This window comes from Falco biarmicus, chromosome W, assembly GCF_023638135.1.
Source record: "Falco biarmicus isolate bFalBia1 chromosome W, bFalBia1.pri, whole genome shotgun sequence".
In the NCBI taxonomy this organism is placed as follows: Eukaryota; Metazoa; Chordata; class Aves; order Falconiformes; family Falconidae; genus Falco; species Falco biarmicus.
The window spans coordinates 934,672-959,726 of record NC_079310.1 but is presented as its reverse complement, the minus strand read 5'-3'; the positions used below and the strand labels follow the sequence as shown (position 1 = coordinate 959,726).

At 42.0% G+C, this 25,055-nt stretch overlaps 1 long non-coding RNA gene across 1 annotated transcript in view; it reads left to right on the top strand.

The window, feature by feature from the left end:
- The window catches only part of LOC130141859 (uncharacterized), a 136,936-nt gene that overhangs the window by 14,592 nt on the left and 97,289 nt on the right, over positions 1 to 25,055 (top strand). The gene's annotated exons all lie outside the window — the stretch shown is intronic.

The window sequence follows — 25,055 nt, the reverse complement described above, 5'->3', positions numbered from 1 at the left end:
AATGTAAAACTCAAGGGTTAAGATAAGAGCAATTTAATAATTTAAACAGAACAAAAAAGGTAAGAACAACAACAATAATAATAACAACAGTTATAATGAAAAGGTGGGGGAAAGGATAAAATCCAAAGGAAAAGGGAGAAAAGAAAACAAGTGATATACAGTAGAACCGCTCACCACCCGCTGACCAATGCCTAGCCAGTCCCTGAGCAACAATCCCCCCTAGCTAACCCTCCAAGTTTATATACCAAGCATGACGTCCCATGGTATGGAATACCTCTTTGGCTGGTTCAGGTCATCTGACCTGGCTGTGTCCCTTCCCAGTCTCTTGTGCCCCTCCAGCCCTCTGGCTGGCAAGGCCCAAGAAACCACAAAGTCCTTGACTTAGAATAAACATTACCCAGCAACAACTAAAAACATTAGTGTGGTTATCAACATTGTTCTCACATCATAGCCAAAACACAGCACTGTACTAGCTACTAAGAAGAAAGTTAACTCCATCCCAGCCGAAACCAGGACACCCACAAATTTTACTTTTTTTCCCCCCCGATTCTCTTCCCCTTCCCACTGCGTGGGAGGGAGGAATGAGAAAGCAGCTGTGTGATGTTTAGCTGCCTGCTGGGTTATATCACAACAGCTGAGTAGAGGAAAGATCACCTCTCTTGACCTGCTGGCAACACTCCTCCTAATGCAGCCCAGGATATTGTTCGTTGCCTTTGCTGCAAGGATGTTTTGCTTGTTCATTGCCAGCTTATTGCCCACCAGGATCCCCGGGTCTTTCTCTGCAGAGCTACTTTCCAGCCAGTTGTTCCCCAGCATATACTGGTGCCTGGAGTTATTCCTCCCCAGATGCAGGACTTTGTATTTCCCCTTGTTGAACTTTATGAGATTCCTCTCTGCCCAGTTCTCCAATCTGCCCAAGTCCCTCTGAATGGCAACACAACTATCTGGTGTATCAATCACTCTTCCCAGCACCATCTCTGAACTTGTTGAGGGTGCACTCTGTTCCATTTCTCAGGTCATTAATGAATATATTAAACAGTATTGGCCCCACTGCTGACAGACTAACCACAATAGAAATCAGAGCTAGTACTTCATCAAAATCAAGAAAACCCAGCAAGATTCATTTTATGGTGTCAGGATTTACATGCAGAGATTATGTTAATTAATTAATTATTCTTGTATTTTCAGGAATAGATACACAAAACTAACATGTCCAATGACTCACTGCTGGTTGTCAAGGTGTCTGCCCTGCCCTTTCTTCAAATCAGTACATGGAAGACTGTAATAGCCATAGGCTCCTCTCACAAAAGGTCTTCTTGCAGCACTCAGATCTTGGTAGTGCCACATCAGCCAATATGCAAAAAGTATAATTCACTGTAGTGATTAATTCCAACCTTCTTACTCCAGGCTCCTAAAATATTCACTCTGGTGATCTCAATGCACTTGATCGGGCTATTCTCCAGAGGCTATTAATCACAGGTAATCTTTGTTTCAAGGCATTTAGATTTTATTCTGTGTAACCAATTCTGCACAACGGGAATGTTTCATTTAACTTGGTATTACAGTTGTATATTGGTAGTTGTATATTTTTCAAAAATTAATAGCCATGGGGATTTCAGTTTTTTCCTTTGTTCTGAGACAAGGGATAGTTGACCATGTAATCATATTTGCTACAAGATATGTACAAGTATTTGCCATACTGGTCTCATACAATCATAGAATCATTTAGGTTGGAAAAGACCCTTAATATCAAGTCCAACCATTAACCCAGGACTGCCAAGTCCACCATTAAACCATGTCCCTAAGCACCGCATCTACAAGTTTTTTAAATACCTCCAGGGATGGTGATTCCACCACCTCCAAGGGCAGCCAGTTCCAATGCTTCACCACCCTTTCAGTGAAGAAAATTTTTCCTAATATCCAATTGAAATTTCCCCTGGTGCAACTTGAGGCTGTTTCCTCTTGTTGTCACTTGTTATCTGGGAGAAGAGACCTGCCCTCACCTGCCTACAACCTCCTTTCAGGTAGTTGTAGAGAGCAATAAGGTCCCCCCAAGCCTCCTCCTCTCCAAGCTAAGCAACCCCAGTTCCCTCAGCTGATCCTCATAACACTTGTTCTCTAAACCCTTCACCAGCTATGTTGCCCTTCTCTGGACATACTCCAGCACCTCTACATCTAAGCGAGGGGCCCAAAACTGAACACAGTATCCAAGGTGTGGCCTCACCAGTGCCATGTACAAGGGAACAATGACTCCCCTTGGCTGATGACTTCCCTTGTTCTTAGGCCACACCGTTTTGGATACAAGCCAGGATGCTATTGGCCGCCTTGGCCATCTGAGCACACTGCTGGCTTATACTCAGCCATCAACCAACACTCCCAGGTCCTTTTCCACCAGGCAGATTTCCAGCCACTCTTCCCAAAGCCTGTAGCATTGCACGGGGTTGTTGTGACCCAAGGGTAGGACCCAACACTTCTTCTTGAACCTCATACAATTGGCCTCAGCCTATTGATCCAGGCTGTCCAGATCCCTCTGTAGAGCCTTCCTGCTCTCAAAAAGATCAACAGTCCTGCTCAACTTGGTGTCGTCTGCAAAACTTACTGAGGGTGTACTCAGTCCCCTCATCCAGATTGTTGATAAAGATATTAAACAGAACTGGCCCCAATACTGAGCCCTGGGGAACACCACTTGTGACTGGGTGCCAACTGGATGTAACTCCATTAACTACCACTTTTTGGGCTCAGCCACCCAGCCAGTTTTTACTCAGCGAACAGTACACCCATCCAAGCCATGAGCAGCCAGTTTCTCCAGGAGAATGCTATGGGAGACAGTCTCAAAGGCTTTACTAAAGTCTGGGTAGACAACATCCACAGCCTTTCCCTCATCCACTAAGTGGGTCTCCTTGTAATAGGAGATCAGGTTTGTCAAGGAGGTCCTGCCTTTCATAAACCCATGCTGACTGGGCCTGATCTCCTGGTTGTCCTGTATGTGCCACCTGATGGCACTCAGGATGATCTGCTCTATAACCTCCCCTGGCACTGAGATCAGGCCGGCAGGTCAGTAGTTTCCCGCATCCTCCTTCCAGTCCTTCTTGTAGATTGGTGTCATATTGGCTAACCTCCAGTCTTCTTGGACCTCTGCAGTTTGCCGGGACTGTTGATAAATGATGGAGAGTGGCTTAGTGAGCTCTTCCACCAGCTCCCTCAGTACTCTTGGGTGGATCCCATCTGGCTCCACCATAGACTTGTGCATACCTAAGCAGAGCAGCAGGTCACTAATCATTTCCTCCTGGACTGTGGGGACTTCATTCTGCTTCTTGTCCCTGTCTTCCAGCTCAGGGGGCTGGGTACCCTGAGGGTAACTGTTCTTACTAAAGACTGAGGCAAAGAAGGCATTCAGTACTTCAGCCTCAAAATTTTCTTTGGTGAAATTTAGAAGTACTGTTTTTACCCCAATTTTACACTTAATCAGGCTCCTTTAAAAGAGAAAAATAAAATTGATTTGTATAGAATTCTAACATTTTTTATAGGTTCAAACCTATGACTCTAAATAAAACAGTCATAATGCTATCTATGGTCTCTGCATTAAGCAGATTCTTTCAGAAGATAATTACTCTGCATATTGATGTAAATTGCTCCACACTGGAATGTCAGAGAAGAAATACTGGAACTGGTATCGTGCTGTAAGTTAAATGGAGGTTTCTTAAGAATCTGCAGGTGGCAGCAAGCATTACATGTACACAGTAAGATCTTCTCGTTTCTCTAGGACCTATGCAGTTTATGTCACCAGTGCTGCAGAAATCCTCACAACTGTCCATGACATTGTAATAGGAGTTGGTAATAGCAGTTACTTTTTGCTGCAGAAACAGCAACAGAGCAAATTTCAATGACAGTTTCTTTGTCCAACATCTATGGACCTGAAAGTAATGAACTGGTCAGGAATGAACTGAGACTAAAAATCAAAAAGTACAAAGAGGGCACTGTGCCTTGGAGGGGCAACAAAAGCAGATAACAATGCAGAAGTAGCACAGCAGACACAAGTAGCATTGTGGTTGCAGACAATAGCACACAGACAGAAGATACAGAGGCAAAGGCCAAGAACTCCATGAAATGCTGCCAGCACTTCCTCTGCTATCTAGAGTCCTTCACTGCTGCTTGGACTTCACTGACTGCAGACCAAGGATGGAGAGAGTGCTGGAAGGAAAAAGGGGAGAGGGGAAGTGAAGGGGAATAAAGGGGACATTTGACCAATGGATGTTTATGTCAGTGGCTGCAGAACCTTAAACTCTTGCTCAATATATTTCTGGGTTGGACGTTTCACATCATCGATATATTGTTGAATTTTTGCTACTGTGCTTTCTGAAAGCTGTCAGGGAACTCCCTCTTCCCTCCAAGGTTTTCTTTCTTTTACCTGCAAAAGCAGTGCTTGCAAACAGATAATTACTAAAATAATCAGTACTGTTTGTGAGCTACATTTGTAACAGTCAGATTGCATTAAGCTTATCTAAATTAGTCTCGGTACAGTCCCATCCTTCCACTTGCCTTCAGCTATGCATTTCCACATCCTCTTTTGCACTGCACTGGCACTTATCTAATCTTCTGGGGGGCTGGCTTGAAAAGATAACCTGGCTAAAAACTAAGCCAACTGAAAAAAATTGAACAGTGTCTGACAGTTGTTCCCCAAAACTGACTTCACACTGGGAGTAAAACAAGTGCTAGTCCTGGCCCAAAGGGAGTAGCAGAAACACCTGTCAAGGAAAATGGGCAGTACCTTGCAATACTCAATTAGACAGATTCACATTGGAGTGGAATCATATTTGATTCACAATCACCTAGAAATGAGCTGACAAATAGGGGAAAAGGCAACTCCAAAGCTATTCCCTCACTTTTTCCTAATCAGCAGTGAAACCTGTCACTCATGAGCAGCTTTAGGATTACCAAAGAGATGTAACAAAGGACTGGTACTACCTATTTTTGGCCACAAAGGAGTCATTAGTTCCAAACAGGACAGTCACAGATACTCTGTTCCTCCTCAAAGACCTTTCTAATGTCTCCCCCATCATTTTCATTGGTGGGAAGCATGTTTTAAGCTACTGAAAGTCTTCACTGCTTTAGCTTAAGTCACAGCCCTTCTAGATTCTGTCATGGTGATGTCTTTCATACTTAACTATTACTGCTATGTTTCTACCCTTGTACCCTGCAAGCTTAATAACTGTAGTTCCTACTCAAAAAGCAGAAAACTGAATAAAGGTTAGCTCTTAAGATGTTTTCAACTAATGTGCTCAGTGTTGGTTTCAACAGTTATGTGCCTGCTTTTTAAAATTAAAGAACCTGGTATTTTTCAGTAAAATTCTCTGATGCTAATTCAATTAAATTATATTTTATATACACTCAGTTGTAAAAATATACTAACCTTCTCTTCTGATTCTTTCTGAAATCCAGTTGCTTTGATATCTAAATCTAGGAGAGTAAACAAATATTTCAGTCATACTATCACTGAAATTCACTTCTGAAAGTTCTCATCATTTCTAATAAAATGGCCTGACTTCCTGATTAAGGCTTAAGTTTCAAACATTCTTAAAAAATTACTATATTCATGTTCCCTAAGTGGAAATGAAAATAACAGTTTTCTAGTTAGACTCTGTTAGTCCCCAAATTATATTCCAGTGCTATTTTGTCACATTTCTTAAATGTGATTTAGAGCCCTGTGTTTTCAAAGACTATCAGCAGATGGAATTGTCACCCATTCCAGAGAATGAGACCTATCCCCTGCCCTCTGTAATTACAATATAATTAGACAATATAGCTAATACAATCTAATAATTTACTGCCTCTGAAAATGGCTGGTCCGACACCCTCTTCTCCCATCACCCTGTTTTGACTTTCACGGGACTCCCTGGGAAATTGATTTGATGCACAGCCTAATGAAAACTAACCAGATAAAGTGAATGGTTTTATATTGGGTTAGCAAAAATTTGCTCAAATAGGGAGCCAGCAAAACAGATGAAGTAGTCTTGCACTGCTCAAGCACAGATGAACAGAAGTACAACTGAAATAGCAGCAGGTGACAGACAGATCTGGAGAAGGACCAATGTGGGAGAAGAGGATAGAGAAGGTCTGAAGAGAGATATATGAGAGGAGGACAGAGAATGTCTGATCTGACAGGAGATGAGAGAACAGCTGGGTATTGTGAAGGAAAGTAAAAAAGATAAACATGGTTATCTAGTAGTCAAAAGGTGTTTGCATGCTTGTAGTGATATATAGCTATGTAACTGCATGAATGGTTTCTGCCCTGAGCCTGGTGGTCCATACAGCTGGAATTTGTATCCGGGCTCAGAGATGTAAATATGAGCTTCTCTGTACAATAAAGTGTCTCTGGTTGCACCACAACTGGAGTCTGTGCCTTCACACGCCACAGACCAATAGCATTTTTTCTTCTTTCTCAGAGACATCTTTGATTCTTAGATATGTAAGAAGCATGTAGGAACTGTCACTGATTGTTACAACCATACTTACCTTAACACAAGCATATGGCACCATGTACCATGTGGACTAACTTTCATCAAAAATATCCACAGGAATGAAATAATTTTAAGCTGGAAATATACCACTGACTTGGCAAAACAATTATTTCTTAAATAAATCCGAACAGAATACTTAGAAAAACATGACTTGTACTCCAAGACAACTATGAAAACTAAACAACTGTCATAAAGGCCACATACAGTCAGATTCTAAATAAAACTATACAGATACTCATCTTCAGCTTCTCAAACAATTTTGCCATACGTAAAGCAACTTCAAATTTTGTACAAAATACAACTTACCTGGAGAATTATTTTGCTATCCCTATACTGCAGCATTTAGTGGAAAAAAGAGGCTTGGAAATATTGTCAGTAAGTTATGGACAGTTTATCCAACCCTTAGGATTTAATAATACAATAAAAAGTTCTTATTCAGAAAGAATTGTAATCTGCTCATCTTAAGAAAATTTCTATAGTAGTTTGAGTTTATTTATGCAGTTTTGTACTTACAATTACTTGTGAAAACAACTGCAGTTATTTTAGAAACATACTTTGTGGTGACCCAGTCGAGGCAGACTGAAAAGAAACACTATCCATCGTGGACATTCATCTGTGGAAACACAAGCATAACCTCTCCCCCAAGTTAACAATTCAAGCGGTCCCGACCAATGCCCAGTACGAGGGTCTTTCATGCGTACTAAGACACCTTCATGCTTTCTCTAATCGTGCCTCTGGGGTCATTCCATTCCTTCCCCCTTTTTGGTTTTTTGTTTGGCTTTTTTTTTTTTTTTGTGTGGGTGGTTTTGTTTTTTTGGAAGTTAGTGCCACTTTATTAATAGACTCACACCAATATGTACCCTCAACTAAAAATACACACGCTACACAGACTTTGTTATTTAAAAGGTGATAGGTTAAAACTACTCGTTCACGCTTCCATCTCATCCTAGTTTCTACTCATACTCCCTTAAAGTTATTTAACTCTTTACTGCAGGATCTCAGCTGCACATCATTCAAAGCAAGGCCAAAACTGCACATTATCAATGTCAAAACAACCCACTGTCTCTGTTCCATACAATTCTACAATTCCTTTTTTTTTTTTAACAGCAAAATACTTTTCAACCACTGTAATACAGTTGATTATAGACAGCTTTTCCGCGTGACAGAAAACAGTCACCCCATACTGCGAAACAGTTTTTTGAAAGTCCTGCACTACTTTCCAAGCAAATGGTGTGTGAACGTGAGGATTACCAGCAGCCCCATCTCCCAATACAATAGGATATGCATTCGGTGCATCGGTGCAAGGAGTAGGAAGATCAAGGAGCGGTCCGCCTATCTGTTCTACTAAACCCCAGTTTCCCTCCCTTAATGCCCCATCTCTTACAGCCTGCCAAAATCGCCGAGGGTCGCGCGTCTTTACTGTACCACTGGAAACCAGATTTTTACCACCTCCACCTTTTTCATTGCCTGTGACTGATAACGTTGTCGTAGCTGGACCCGAATCCGGGTTTTCGGCATTTCCATCCTGCGCAGGCAGGGGCGGAGCCGAGGGGGCGGGCGGGATGGGCGGTGCTGAGGGGGCGGGCGGGGGGACCGGAGCCGAGGGGGGAAGGCGTGTGGGCTGGCACAAATGTTGGGGGGAGTCAGGGGGGCTGGATTCGATCCACCGAGGCTTCTGCTTGCCGTCCTCGGAATCGGTATCAAGTATAAGTCGATGCAGTTGGAGAGATTTAGGGGATTCGGGGCATTGGGGAGTGCCGTCTAGTAAGGGACACAGACTCTCCCCCTCCCCCACCCCCTCATCCTCTTGTCTGTATTCCGGAGGGGATACAGGGGAGGTTTGAACGGATGTACCCTCATTCGCATTTTGCTGACTTTTTTAAGCCTCCACTTGCGTCTTGCGGACTTTGCAAGCCCCCACTCGCATTTTGCTGACTTTTTAAGCTCCCACTCGCGTCTTGTGGACTCTGCAAGTCTCCATCTCGCATTTTGCTGATTTGGCAAGCCCCCATTCGCATTTTGCTGATTTTGCAAGCCCCCATTTGCGTCTTGCGGATTTTTGAAGCCCCCTACAACATGTCTAAGCAATCCTCATGTAGGCAAAAACCCCGACGCCTCTTTGTCCCCTTTTTCCAGAGCTTCTGACAGTGTTGATCATAAATTGTCCCAGGTCCACACACTAAAGAGCAGTCGCGGGGGACATTTCCACTCCATGTGTTTTGGCCCACAATAACATATCTTTTAACCGAAGCCCATGTAAAGTAATTCCACGCTTCTCTAATACTAATTTCCACATTGATAGCACCATGGTATCTTCTTTAGATAACTTGCTCCCCATGTTGTCCCTGGTGGCTCACCTTACCGGTGTCAGTTCTCCCGTGATCTTGCAGCCGCTCGTTGTGCTACTTTGCTTCATCAGGCTCCGCCTCCCCAGCAACCCGCTGGTCGCAGTTTCAGGATCACTCCTGACACCCCTTACCGGGGTCACATCGGCACAGTGTCAGGGTCTCTTTTTGATACCCTTTACTGGGATCACATCGGCACGTCGGGGTCACCAAGTGTGGTGACGCAAGTCGAGGCGGACTGAAAAGAAACACTATGTCTGCGTGGCTGGGTTCGGACAAAATGTCCTTTATTGTTTATACAAACTATTTATATATCTTAGACAGTGGACGTGTTAGACCCTGATAGGTTTTTGTGTCCTTCTTGCTCGCTATTTGCTGTTGCTGTAGGTGCCCGTATGCTGCGGTTCTAAGTTCCGGTTCTTCACATCCTGTTTACATACCTGACAATTTGTGGCTGTCTTAAAGGTACACGGCTAAGTCTTTGAAGTCAACTAACTTGTCTGCAGACCCGCTGCAGACCCCAACATTATTCTTATTCCTATGTGTTGTAATAATACTGTTATTTATACCTTGTATGATACCTTGCTTTACATTATTGATACGCCGAATAATAAATAGTACCCAGTTTGTGATGACTCCGATAGAAAAGAAAGATAATGTACCCATAATGATGCTTAAGAAATGGACACCCCCCCCAAGAACTGAATGATGAAATCCACTTGGTACTAGCAAAAGTTGAAGAAGAGACATGATTTGAAAATTCTTTAGAAGGGAGAAAAGGATTAAAACCAATAATTGAAGATTTACTCCAGAAAGGGGCTTTAGAGCCTTGTATGTCCCCACATAATACACCCATCCTTCCAGTTAAGGAAGCAGCCGGTAGTTACAGATTAGTTCAGGATTTGAGAGCTGTTAACTGAAGAACCATTACTAGGTTCCCGGTAGTGGCAAATCCATACACTTTATTGAATCAAGTATCCCCTGAACATACCTGGTACAGTGTAATAGATTTAAAGGATGCCTTCTGGGCCTGCCCACTATTGGAAGCCAGTAGGGATTATTTTGCATTTGAGTGGGAGAATCCGGACACAGGCAGAAAACAACAGATAAGGTTGACAGTATTACCTCAAGGTTTTACTGAATCTCCAAATCTGTTTGGACAGGCACTAGAAAAATTACTCACGTCCTTTGAAACTAAAGGTGAAGTGAAGCTCCTACAATATGTTGATGATTTATGAATAGCAGGGAAATTGGAAAAGGAAGTTCGGGAAAACACTATAGGTTTATTGAATTTTCTGGGAGAAAGGGGGCTAAAAGTGTCACAGACTAAGTTGCAATTTACTGAGCTAGAGGTAAAATACTTAGGACATTAGATCACTAAAGGAAGAAAGAAATTAGACCCAGACAGGATAGCAGGGATAGTTGCCTTGCCAGTTCCAAAAACAAAAAGAGAAATTCGACAATTATTAGGACCGTTGGGATACTGCTGACAATGGATAGAGGGATTCAGTAAGAAGATAAAGTTTTTATATGAAAAACTTACCTCGGACGTGATAAAGTGGTCATCACAAGATGATGAAAAATTCCAGTGCCTTAAAGATAACCTGGTAACGGCTCCTGTATTGAGCCTCCCAAATCTAAATAAACAATTTCAACTCTTTGTAAACACCAGTAATTACACTGCTTATGGAGTACTCTCTCAGGATTGGGCTGGAAGTAAAACCCCCGTTGGATATTTTTCAAAACTATTAGATCTGGTAAGCAGAGGATGGCCAACGTGTTTGCAAGCAGTGGTGGCTGTGGCCTTGTTAGTCAAAGAAGCTAGGAAGGTTACATTTGGGGGATCTGTAGTAGTATATGCCCCTCATGACATTAGAGGAATCCTCCAACAGAAAGCAGATAAATGGCTTACTGACAATAGAATATTAAAATATGAAGCTATTTTAATTCATTCCCCTGATTTGGATTTAAGGACGACTATGGCACAGAACCCAGCACAGTTTTTGTTTGGGGAATGGGAGGAGGCTTTGATACTCAAACATAACTGTATAGATTTAGTAGAGTTACAAACAAAAATTAGACCAGATCTAGAGGAAGAAGAGTTGGGGAAAGGGGAAAAATTGTTTATAGATGGATCTTCATGGGTGATTGAAGGAAAGAAAAAATCAGGATATGCCATCATAGATGGGAGCAATTGGGAAATAATAGAATCTGGGCCACTGAGTGCTAGTTGGTCAGCACAGGCATGTGAATTATATGCCCTTTTAAGAGCATTGAAAAGATTACAAAACAAAAAAGGGACAATATTTACAGATTCAGAATATGCTTTTGGAATAGTCCACACATTTGGAAAAATATGGGAAGAAAGGGGTTTAGTAAATACCCAGGGAAAGGGATTAATCCATGAAGAATTAATAAAACAAATATTACAGGCTATACGAGAACCTGAGGTGATAGCTATAACTCATGTCCAAGGACACCAAAAAGGGCTACAATTTAAGACTCGGGGAAATAATTTAGCAGATGAAGAAGCCAAGCGAGTGGCTCTCTTAACCTTGACAACCACCCAACAACCAAGACTGAGAGAGGAACAAACAAATGAACAAAAGGCTTATTCTGAACGTGAAATATTGGAATATGAAAAATTAGGAGCTAAACAAAAAGACAACAAATGGATTTTTCCAGATGGTAGGGAAATGCTACCAAAAGGATATGCCAGAAGGATAATACAAAGGTTGCATCAACAAACACATTGGGGGGCTAGAGCCCTTGTTGATCAATTCCTAAAAATTCTACGGGTGTATAGGAATTTTTGAAATTGCAAAACAAGAAGTACAAGGTTGTTTAATTTGTCAAAAAATTATTAAAAAACAAATAAGACAGACACCAAAAGGAGGGAGACCTTTGGCTCACCAACCTTTTGAAAGGATACAGGTGGATTTTACTGAATTACCAAAGGTGGGGCAATATAAGTATCTTTTGGTGATCATTGACCAACTAACCCACTGGGTCGAGGCATTTCCTGCTACAAGGGCCACGGCTCAGACAGCAGAAAAACAATTACTTGAAAATATTATTCCCCGATATGGGATTATTAAAGTAATAGACTCAGATCAGGGATCTCATTTCACATCTAAAGTTCTTAAAAATATTATATTAGCCTTGGGAATCCAGTGGGACTATCACACTCCCTGGCATCCCCAAAGTTCTGGAAGGGTGGAGAGAGTAAATCAGATTCTAAAAAAACAATTATCAAAGCTAGTGATTGAGACAAGAATGTCATGGATAAAGTGTCTTCCCTTGGCCCTGTTAAATATCAGAACTATGCCGAACTCAGTAACTGGAATCTCACCTTTTGAAATGTTGTATGGGATGCCTTATACCCAAAGGTTACCAATAGGTCATCCCAAATTGGAGGATATGACCATTCAACATTATATCATAGAACTGAATAAAAATATGCAGGAGCTCAGGGCTAAAGGGCTATTAGCTCAGAGCACCCCTTTAGATTTCGCAATACACAAAATTCAATCGGGAGATAAAGTATTGATAAAAAGCTGGAGAGAAGATAACCTTAACCCTCAATGGGAAGGACCATTCTTGTTCTTTTGACTACAGAAACGGCAATAAGGACGGCTGAAAAGGGATGGACACATGCATCAAGGGTAAAGGGAGCAATGAAGGAATGGAGGGTCGTAACTGAACCTGGGGATACCAAACTTACCTTTAAAAGAACTTGATGTAACGGCTGGGGAAATTCATATTGTCTTCCGTAAAAGGATAAACTCTAATTGAATTTACAAAAATTCAACGTACGGAGAACCAATGATATTTTTAGTAGTTGAAGGAACCCACTTTTCCCCACTTTTCCCAAACCTTTGTTTGTGTTGGTTGTGTTGGATGTCCTGTACTGAATAAAATAATTCCTATTACTCACAAAGGAAAGAAAGGCACACCTCGGTAAAAAAAACTGGAGAGGGCAAGACCGGAGGGAATCGATGCTGCAGCTGACAAGGTCTGCCGAGGGCTGCAACCCCTGGGGCGGTGACCACTGAGCATTATGATCCTGACCGAATCTCTCTTGATATGGGTCCTGATTGGAACCCTGTGGGAAGGTGTGGACACCCTTTCCGACCATTGTAGTGAGTGTATTGTTGTAACAATGCAAGGTGATATAGTCTCCCATACATTGATCTACCATACCCACTACAAATGTAAAGGGCAAATTATGGGTGACTGCATATATAATCAAACCAAATATAAACTCTGTAAGGATCCTTCAACCAACAAGATCATGTGCTATGATCCTGAAATACTTCCAACCTTATATTGGATAGAATTGAAAACAGAAGGATGGACAAAGAAAGGAAAAGATAAAGGAAAATATGATGGGTTGAAAACTTTGGCAGTAAGTAATCAGGTTTATAGTCTTAGTTCCTCAGTATCAACCATTTTTGATGTTTGCCGAGCGGTTGATAGGGACTGGGACTCAGCTGACTGTGGAGATATAAATCAGAGAAAACAATATGGGATGACTGAAAAATACACATGTATGAATCATGGAAATTCTTATCTCGCACGCGGGATGTACGGAAGCCACTTGTGTGGAGCTACATGGGAAGTTGTGTGTTGGGACACCACCAACTGGGGCTATGAATATCATTGTTCCAGTCTGAAAGCCAATTTGGAAAAGATAAAGGCGAGCTCAACTTGTGGACTTCATGACTGTATGCTGGTCAATCTAACGATTATAGATCTTGGGAAAAAGAGAAGGATAACAGATTTTGGAATTAAGATATGGGCCTCCAGTTATGACCCAAGAGCCGAAGTTCGGATAATGTGTCATGAAAAAGTAAAACAAACCATGCAACATTGTTTGTTATTTAACTCATTTTATCATGAAATGGAAACAGGAGTCAAATATGAAATTCCCACAGTTGCTAAAAATCTGTTTGTGAACCTTGCCGAAAATATAGCAAAAGCACTAAGCGTAACTAATTGTTATGTGTGTGGTGGGACAAATCAGGGAGAACACTGGCCTTGGGAATCTTTAGAGAGCAATATAAATGACCATAGAATCTGGAAGATAAATAATCAAGATAGAAGACAACAGTGGATTTTACAAACTAATATAATAGGGAGAAGCTGTTTCCAACACCTAACTAAAGAAGGGGAACCGGTAGGGAATTTAATTTGTGAAGGAGGATATATAAGGAATAAAACAAGGAAAGACGGATAAATGGGGGAACCCAATGAAGATAAATCCAAGAGTGGCCAACTGGACAGATGGGAACAAGATACCAACTGGTTGCCTGCACTGGAGGGACACTATTGGATTTGTGGAAAATTAGCATTTGCATTTTTGCCAAAGAATTGGGTTGGGTCATGTATAATAGGTACAATTAGACCTAGCTTCTTCCTGTTGCCAATAAGTAGGGGAGAGCAATTGGGGGTTCCAGTATATACAGAATCTGGTGAGTTACAGAGATACAAGAGAGATTTACAAATTGGGAATTGGAAAGAGAATGAATGGCCTCCAGAAAGAATAATAGCCTATTATAATCCAGCTACATGGGCAGAGGATGGATCCTGGGGCTACCGAACTCCGATATATATGTTAAACAGGATTATACAGCTACAAGCAGTAGTTGAAACATTAGTAAACAAAAACGGAGATGCCTTAAGTCTACTTACAAAACAAAATACAAAAATGAGAACTGCCATATACCAAAATCGTTTAGCATTGGACTACCTGTTGGCACAGGAAGGGGGAGTTTGTGGGAAATTTAATCTTACCAATTGTTGTATACAAATAGATGACAAAGGAAGGGCTATAGATGAACTTGTTAGAGGCATGAAGAAAGTAGCCCATATCCCAGTACAAACATGGAATGGATTTAACATTGGGAATTTAGGATAATGGATGTCATTCTTTAATAGTGATTGGGTTACCAAAGTGGGTATTATACTCCTGGGAATATTTGGAGGGTTGTTACTTATCCCTTGTATAATTCCATGTTTTATTCGATTAATACGATCAATGGTCCAGAGTATGCAACTGGAAATAAAGAATTATAAAACGCCATTAATGGTATTGGAAACTAAAACAACCCCAATTTTAACTGCAGCATGAAAAGCTGTTATCGAATTAGAAACTAAGACATGAATCAATGAGATAAACAAAAACAAAGGGAGGAATTGTGGAAAACATAGGCATGATTCTCATGTCAAAATAGAATATGGTGTGATAAGTGTAATTGTTGTACCCTGTGTGGATCTAAAATAATTTGTGATCACTATAACCTATATCACAAGATGAATGTTTGAATCAATTTGAGAACATGTAAAAATAAAATATAGACGAATGTGCTTCTCTCTTAAAACAATGTAACCACCTCTTAGAAACCCCACCTAGAGCTGATGCAATCGCTGCTTAGAAAAGCCCGCCAAAAGATGAGACCATGAGACTTTCAGAAGATCCAATAAGAGAAAAGCGCGCCAAGAGACAAAGACCTCGAGATTTCTAAAAGACCCAATAGGAGGAGAAGGCGTACCCCAGCAACTCAAATGACCCAATAGGAGGAGAAGGCGTACCCCAGCAACTTAAATCACCCAATGGAAGAAGAATAGGATGATTATCTGGTGAAAAGAGATTGGTCAAGATGCCGGTATAAAAGACGCTGCTTTTAGAACTTGGTGTGCATGTGGTGGAGCTAAGGGAGGCTCTCCACGCACCCAGCACTGTTTTGCTTATTGCTTCTCAGCCTAAATTGATTGAACCCAAATAAAATTGTATGCTTTTTTTATAAAATTGGATTCCGGTCTTTTATAACAGCAGCATCCAAACCCCCTTGCTTTCTAACCTCCCCAAAGTGGGAAGCTAGGTGCAGCTGGGTAAGGAGTCTGATAAAATAAAACTCAATAACAGCAGACTGTTATTAAGTAAGGTATTCTTTATTGTAGCATTGGGGTAGCACTGGGGGTAGCTCCACCATAAGTGCTCCAACAATCTGACAAACTTTTAGACACTATATATCATAAAGTTATACATATTCATAATATTTAAAAAACTCATTTACATATACATGAGATTTCCTGGAACTCGTTAACATATGCAAATGTATGGTCCGCATGCAGAGTCATCTTCCCTGGTGGTCTTTGGGTGGTCATCAGAGTCTTCAGATGAAGAAGGCTTGTAGTCTTCTTCACTGCGCCCACTGATTGACCTTTACTTCTGGGCAAACTCAGTTCTGGGATCAGTAGCCCATATCCTTCGAGGCTATAGTTGCCATCCTCTTGTGACTTTCTTATCTCTATGGTCTTGTGTATCCCTCCCCCTTATCTTACAACCATCCAGAGCCTCTTTTGTTCAACTAAGTATCTAAGGTACTTAAGACATCTTCATTGTTTTAGGGGCCTTAACCCTTTCAAAACAACCCCAGTTCCCTCAGCTGCTCCTCATAAGACTTGTTCTCTAGACCCTTCACCAGCTTTGTTGCCTGTTTTGCTGATTGACTGGATACCAAGCAAAAATTAATTCCAAATCAAATATAAGAATAAATGCAGTTTATTCTTGTGGGAGACCATATTATGAGCTGACTGTCTCAAAGCTTGTTTACATTCCTGATGAGCTTGGTGCAAGGCTACCTGGCGGTTTAACAGAACTCAGCAGTTGCGAACCAGACAAGAAGCAAACAGCCACCCAAAACCAGACATTGGCTGGGATCAAGGAATGGCCACGTTGCTTTTGGGGACATGTCCAGGCATGAACAACCACTTACACCTGCCGAGGCATGCGCAGCCCATGACAAAGGACCACATGGCTGTCGCGTGTGCTTCTTGGAACCAGCATGCCAAGATGGGGAGCATGCATGGTAGTGCAGTACAAGCCGTTGTCTGGGAAACGGTCTCCCGAATACCCTATAGCAGACTGCACCATCGAACGGTAAGGGCACGATTTGCAGACCCCCACCACCGACAGACAAGGAAACTACAGGCCAATGGGACACCGCTGGATCCATGGTGGTGACTATCTCTTGCAACTCTGTCCCGACTGCTTGCTAGGTTTTCTTCTTTTCTATCCTTCCTTCCCTTTCCTAGCGCTATTTTCTTATGAACACTTTGTTCTAATAAACTTCCTTGATTGGCGGCATTTGATCTTGTTTGCATCTTCATCTCACTCCGGGTATAACATTGAATCTCCCCGGCTTGGGTTTTCCCAGACCAGAACAATTTTATTACAATATAATAAAGGAAAATAGCATGCAATATGATAAAAGGAAATGGTACTAGTTATTATGCACAATATGATAAAAGAGCAATAGGAGCGAAGCATCAGATCATTACTGCAAAGCCTTACAGAGACTAAGAAAAGGATACATCACCAATTACCACCTTATCATCCAGGCCCACACTTTGGCTGGGAAGCCCTGCTGCAGCAGGTGCCAGGAGTCTCTCAGTAATTGGGAAAATTCCTACGCTGTGCATCCACCCATAGGAGAGGCTTCCGGCCCAGTCCCAGAGCTTGCCTGCCTTTATACTCAGTGAAAAACAGAAATAGTTTACACACCTGGTGTATGCAAACTTTTAAATTTAGGCTAAGTGCAGGTGTGCACTATCTCATGATTTGTAAGGTTCACACATGCCAGGGACATTGGCCAGACACCTGAGTGTGTTAGAGTTACCGTCATGCCTGTCCAAATCTCTCTCTAGAGCCTTCCTACCCTCAAGCAGATCAACACTCCCATCCAACTTGGTGTCATCACAAACTTTCTGAGGGTGCACTCAATCCCCTAATCCAGATCATCAATAAAAATATTAAACAGAACTGGCCCCAATACTGAGCCCTGAGAAACACCACTTGTGACCAGCTGCCAATTGCATTTAACTCCATTTACTACAACTCTTTGGACATGGCCACCCAGCCAGTTTTTACCCAGCGAACAGTACACCCATCCAAGCCATGAGCAGCCAGTTTCTCCAGGAGAATGCTGTGGGAGACAGTCTCAAAGGCTTTACTAAGGTCTGGGTAGACAACATCCACAGCCTTTCCCTCATCCACTAAGTGGGTCTCCTTGTAATAGGAGATCAGGTTTGTCAAGGAGGACCTGCCTTTCATAAACCCATGCTGACTGGGCCTGATCCCCTGGTTGTCCTGTACGTGCTATGTGATAGCACTCAAGATGATCTGCTCCATAACTTCCCCAACACTGAGGTCAAATTGACAGTCATGTAGTTCCTAATAATGCACCTAAATATCCCTATCCAACTTCTGCATGTTTAAATGTAAAAAGAATTGATATATTAACAATATTAAACTTTTTTCAATACTATATGGTACTATAGCTACATATGACTATTACATGTATAGATTCCATTTATTTTATTCTGTTCAAATACAATACTCATATCTAAATAAAAAGGATATACCTATATATATTTCAAGTACTTCCCAAGCCAGGCATTCTTAGTTATAGTACATAGAAAGAATGGAGAAATTAAGAGCAAACCTATTTTTCAAGTGTTAAAAATGTGCTGAACATTTTTCTTTATAAAATACAAGCTAAAAATATGTATTTAATAAGAAAGCACATACAGTTCATAAGAATGAACTTCATGCAACACTTAAGTTTAAACAGCATGGAGTCAGGCAACATCCACAGCAACAGTTCATAGAAAAAAACAACACATACTGGAAAAAGAATCTGTCCTACCTTCATTAATTCTTATTTCAGTTGTTAAAGCTATGTCCTTATTAACAAAAGACAGCCTTTACAAAATAGTAATTAAAAAAAAAGGGGGGCATGAAAGAGTTGTATCCTCCTTTTTTTACTCCTATAAATTCAAAGGGCAGTTGAGTCCAGCCTAAGGCACCCTTATTAGCCTCTGCTGTCAGGACACTGCTAACCTTATGCTGGGCGAGTGCACTTCTAACACTAACACCAACTGTAAAGGACCCTCAAACTGTGAGGATACCCCCAATACTGTCATTCTATATAGAAAACCTTAGGTAGGGAGGTACATCACTGCTTTACATATTTCCAAGCAATACCAGGCCACAAAGCGAGTACAAATAAAACGTGCAGCTGCTTGGCAGTTTCAATTCTTTGCCATGTCTTAAAGAATACAAGAGAAAATGTTAGGAAAATAACATTAAGTTAAAGTTGCAGAGAAATAACATCAGCAGCAATCCTATTTACTGGTGTTTTCCTTATTTCCTCTGAGTAGGATTCTGATGTTTCACTTCTACTGGCTAAAATGTTCTGGAGGGTCCAGCAGCACAAACTCAGAGACCCACAAGATATGTGTAAAATCAATGGGGCCAATTGTAGAGCTGGGAACTACTGAGTCTGAGGGTACACAAAACTAGTCAGAACAGAAAATAAAAGGAAAAAAAAAGATTTAAAAAAATAAAAATACCTATTTATAAAATAATCAAGAAGAGCTGGCTTGCACTATGGGATTTCAGGGATGTGGGGGTGTGTATGTGGTGTGGTTCCTGTGTGTGGCTGGGGTTTTCTTGAGATCAAACCCAGAGCTCAGCAAGCCCGGGACAAGGGCTCATTTCACCTCAGGGTAGCCTGGGAGTTAGCCTCCCCCAGCGGCCGGTCCCTCGCTTCTCCTTGCGCCACACCTGCTGTCACGCAAGCAAAGGTATGCGCAGCACAGAGAAACACCGCGTTACTACCTCCTCCTACGGGACTCCTCCCACATCACTCTCTCACAGAATCCTCCACGACGGTCTTATTGCTGTCGCTATCGCTCTCCCTGCCATTCCGCTCCCCCACGGCGGCGGCGCTGCTGCTGACTCTCTCTCCGCTCGTCTCCCCCGGGTGCCGCTGGCGGCCGCCCCTTCCCCCAGCGTGCTGCGCAGCTCTCCTCAGCAGAGGTGGCTATTCAGTGGAGGCCTGCACCCAGCAGCGCCTCACTCCCTCTCGGGTAGCACCTGACAGCCGAAACAGGGGTTAGGGAGAGGCAGAGCAGGAGAGGAGAGCTTGTCTGCAACAAGTGTTGCTTCTCAGATATGGTTAAGATTGGAGTGGCTGCCCGGTAGAAGTTAAAGGCAGCTCTTCTATTGGCACCATTGGAATGAGTCTCCCTCAGCAGGCCCACTTGGGGTGGTGACACCATCCCCACACCTTCAGCAGGAGTTCCTGCCTCCTCATTAGCATTAGGCTCCTGGTTCTGACCCTGTTGCATACACTGTTTAGCAGGGCCATGAAGCACTGAACATATACTGACCTGTGTGTCATCTAAAATTGCTCCCTTTTCTTTATTTGTGTACTTCTATAGCCACATTTAAGCAGCTTACTTCATCTGTTGAACACGAACCAATCATTGTGCTTAGAACAAGAGTAGGAATGTGTTTGAGATAATCAAATTATCAGTTGCCAATATTTTCACAGTATTTGCAATATCACTCTTATACATAACCCTGTGATCATCTGTTAATATCAGCAGACCATTCTTCCTCAGCTTTGCCTTCTATCTGCAGCAGTGGGGGCAATGCTGCTCCCATGGCCTCTGTCAGTGTGAAGCTGAGCAGGCCACAGGGCTGCTGAAAATTTTTGATGGCAAAAAGAATTATGCCATATACTTGCACAGACTGCAAATTACAAATCATCATGACTCCTGCTTCAAGTGAAATTGATAAAAATAGTGTTTTTATCACTTGCCAAATTATGCTCCATCACAGAAGATTAAAAAAACCCCAAACCTGCTACAGAAAAAGTGTGGAAAACAGAGCAAGATACTAAAGGTCATCTTGAATTATTTATCAATTATACAAAATTGTTACAACTGTGTACAAATTGCTATTTTGCTTTGACTTAGTCATATGCATATGCAATTAATAGCAATTGCTGTGCATATTATCAAATTGCTCCAGAAATCTTGTTGGTAATATTTTACTCTTTTAAGATAATAAAGGTGAGAGACTCAAGAAAACATAAGTGTTAAGAAAGAAGCTAGCAGGGAAGATGGATAAACAGTAATAACTTGTCAGGATTTATATGTATCCCATTGAAGATGAGAATGGAAAGTATATTTACATGCTAAAGGACTGAGGTTGTTACTGGGCCTGATGCTGTCCTGTACGCTGTGATTTTATAGCTGTGTTTTTATCTACTGAGCTGGGATCTGTAGAGTTTGTGTATATTTTTGTACTGCCGTGGCACACTGAGTCTGTACATAGAGATTTGGGGTGTTTTTTGAAGAGGGGGGTGGGAGGGAGAAGATGCTTGGTCTGTTTAGCTAAGGTTTAATCTTAACTTAGAAGTAGTCATGCATCCCAGGTTCGAACAGTTAGTGTTAAGGCACCTTGTTTGAAACTAATCTTTGTATGCTTGCAAGCAACGAATTAAGGTTCTAACAAAGAGGTAGCCCTGGAGGATGAAGGAAAACCACCCCAAGGCCAGTGATTCCAGGCCAAGAAAGAGTAAGAGACCGACATGACCTGGTTTGAGACCATGGGGACTACAAAGGAAAACCCTGGCCAACTGAATAGAGGAGTGGGAGGATTTGCAGACCCTCAAGACCACCAAAGACCCCTGCTCTGGACAATTGGGTATGTGCAAGGGAGAAGGTGATTATTATAATTAGTCTGGGGTAATCTCGTGAATATGTATGTCTTTTCTGGGAAGTTTGTTGAATATGTATATATGTACTGCACAAAAAGAGCTACCTGAGAGAAGGAAGCCATGCATGTTAGGTGGAATGATCCCCCATGCATCCAGCACTGCAATAAAGAATGCCTGCTTCTTAATGCTACATTGGTGTTAAGGAGTTTCTTATTCCCGATTTCAGGGACAAGGTGGCATGAATGATTTCATGATTGACAACAGCTACTTTGGGTGGAGTTCTTAGGAAACCTTTTTCATCAGCATATCCTCTTTTGAGGATCACATTAACACTTCACTGCACAGTACCACGTGGAGTTACTTGAAATATTTCTAAATGAAATGGTGCATGCAGGAAGCAGTTTTGGAAAAGCTGGAGTGTAAATCACCCACAGTAAAATCCTTACAGTATTTAAACATGTTAGTGTGGAATCGTTCAGACCTGGCAAATGTAAAATGGCCACACAAAGCTGGAACAATGTATTGTAATCAAGAATAGTATCACGCCTGAAACAGTGGGCAATGCTTGCCCAAAGAGACTAAGGAGCCCCCCATGCTTCATAAGCAAAGAAAAATTGAGTATGCATAGCTACCTCACAAGAAGTGTTTCCTCTTTGGCCAAAAGCCACAAATGTAAGTATATTACTTTTTTTGTTCTGAACGTTAGGAGGCACCACTGCTTTCTACAAGCAAGAGAGCTGTGAATTATTATGGTATTTCTTAGCGCCTCTGTAAAGCACATCCAGACAGTACCACGGACACACAGCATAGATTAGTATCAGTGTGAACCATAGATGCACCCCGCCCACTTTACCCAGAAGCACTTGGGCACCAACCTACCAAAAGGAGATGAGGAGAGCTGGGTACCCGTAGGCAGCAAGAGAGTCTGAGTACGAGTGTGCAGTTCAGGACAAATAACCTGTCAGTCAATCAGCATATGTAAATAAGCCACACCTTGCCGCCCAATCAGGAAATAAAAGGAGGAGAAGCCGGTGGCCCATTGGTAGGTAGCTTATGATGAGATAGTGTGTTCTTTGTTTCTGTTCGAGTCTCGAGCTGTACGGCGTTCGCTGGATGGTTTGCGCCTGCGACCCAGCAAGTGACGCGGTGCGGGCTGGGTGGGCCAGGCCCTCGCCATTGGCTGCGTGATCGGACGATAGTGGCGGCTGGTGTGTCGCGCTTCGGGTGACCTTGCTTAAAGAGGAGCGGCAGCCTCAGTCCGCAGTGCGGTGGGAAGGAGGAAGCTGTAACCTGTGTGCTGTGGTGTAGTGCTAGGGTGGTGAGTGGAGACCGGTCGAGCAGGGGAGGGCACGGTGCGGACAACCTGCTTTTTCTACACGGGTCCTCCGTGGTTGGGGGACGGGCTGTGGCTCTGGGAGATCAGCTGGATAACGGTGGTGTGGGGGTAGGCATTGTCGCAATTGCTGCCCCCAGGGAGCGGCGGTTCCACGTTCCGGCTCGCCTTTACCCACCGCCCTGGATGGCGGGCGGGGAAGGTCAGAGCCACTGTTCCGTTGCCTTCTCTTTCATGTCGGAGGGCGCGGCCCCGCGAGGCTGGGGAAGGCTGTCCGCCGCACCTGCCAACCGCAGCGCCCCTGGGCGGGCTACCGTTGCGCGGGCCTCGCCAGCTCTCCGCCCGGCGACGCGCGGGGTCTCTGCGGCTGTAGGGAGAAACTTAACTTTCCCTGTGCTCTCCCCTCCGGCCCCTGTGTCGGCTTCCAGCGGGCTGCGGGCGGCCAGTCTAGGTCACACTGGAGGGCTGTGCCCCTAGCTTTTCGCAAGGGGTTTGAGGAGCTACAGTGATGGGCGTGCGTGAGTGTGGTTTCCATCTTTAAAAACAAAAACCGGCACCTAACAGTTTGATACGGTCTATGTGCTGTCATATGCTTTTCAGATGAGCTCCACACAGGTTTTAGCTCAGCTATTTTTGCTATTTGATTCCTTTATAATACTGTAGATATTGCTGAGTCAGCTAACAAGAGATGGGAAATTTGTGCTGATCTAATAGATGTTGTTGTAGAGGATTGCTCTGAGGTTCGTGAAAGTTGTGTGACCAATCTTAGGTGTTTAAGCTGAATACAGTTAAGTGGCAGATTAATGCTCTAAAGCATTACATACAACCAATCTAGTTTGCTTTTTACACCCTAGTTAAGTTTTTGAAGGGGTTGTAGTTGGGTTTTTTTGTTTGTATTCTGTTTTGATTCCCAGAATGGATTGCTTTATGTAATAGTCTTCTGGAAATTTTTGATTGAAAGCAAAGGCAAGCAGGAAATGGATGGATTTATAAAGCATCCCTTTTGTACCACCATTTTGAAATTTTACAAAATTATATTAATTATAAGTTTTATGTTTAAAGTTATGTCTTGCTAATTTCAAGCTTTAAGTCAGTGTAGCTATAAAAATATTTTAAAGAGAATTAGTAATATGAGCTGATAATATGCATTGATTTTTTTTAAAAAATTTTTTTTTTACAGCACTCAGTGTGGAATCAGTGCATGAAATCTTCATCAGTGTTTTCTGGAAATGCCAGTCGCATAGCAAAAAAATGAAAGATGCATTCAGGTAGGTTATATAAACATGAAGGCTTTAGAGAACCCTTTTAGATGAGGAGTTACTGCTACTCAGTTAACCCCAAGATTAGCAGAGGCATCCTGTATTTCATAGCAGCAGTTAATTATAAAACATTGGCTAATGAGAGATATTATGGAGAGTAATTTTCAAAATCGAATGAATGCATTTTTCCCTAATTGATTATTGTGAACACATTAAGTGTTTTGCTTAGAAATGTGAGAAGTACCATGTGAAGAAAGATTTTGGAATCTTTCTAGATCTAATAACAGTTTGTTAATTGCGTAGATAATAATTCCCCTTTTCAGAATTTAGGAGTTGTATTACTAATTTTAGGACTGGTAGGACCCTATATAGTCATGTAGTAAGTAGTAATTCTGATTTTCCTGAAACAGTGTGGTATTCAAAAATATCAGTATTTTCATAAAATATTGCTATGTATTTTCTATTTTTTTGCTTTGTTTCAAAATCTTTGGCACCAAGATATTTCTCTGGCTATGTCTTATTTTAGTTTTCCTAATTAAAAGATACCTTCCATGCTGCTGAGGAAAAAACATAATACCACTTTGGAACAGTTTTGCAGGATCATAAATTTACAAAACAGTATGTAGATTATATTACGTGTGGGAAAACTAAGGATAATGTTGATGTTAAAAGGAGGTTTTTGTTTTGTTGTGTGTTTGTTGTTGATTTTGTTATTGGAGGGCTGTTGTGGGGTTTTTTTGGTTGTGTTTGTTTTTTTTTTTTAGAAAAAAGCCTTCTGTCAGGAAACTAAAGAATTTGTTCATAAGGAAGGCAGTCCTCTCAATGATTTTCCCCAGTTGGTTCCATCAGCCATGAAAATCCTGTCATGCCTTCATCATGGACGGATAAAAAAAAATATATTGGTGTTATTGATGCTCATATGATTGAGATTGGCATTGGTAGGAAACCAAGATGATTCTGGTATCTTCAAGTAACACTAAGTAGATAATTTGCCCTGTCCATTATTTTCTCTATTGAATAAC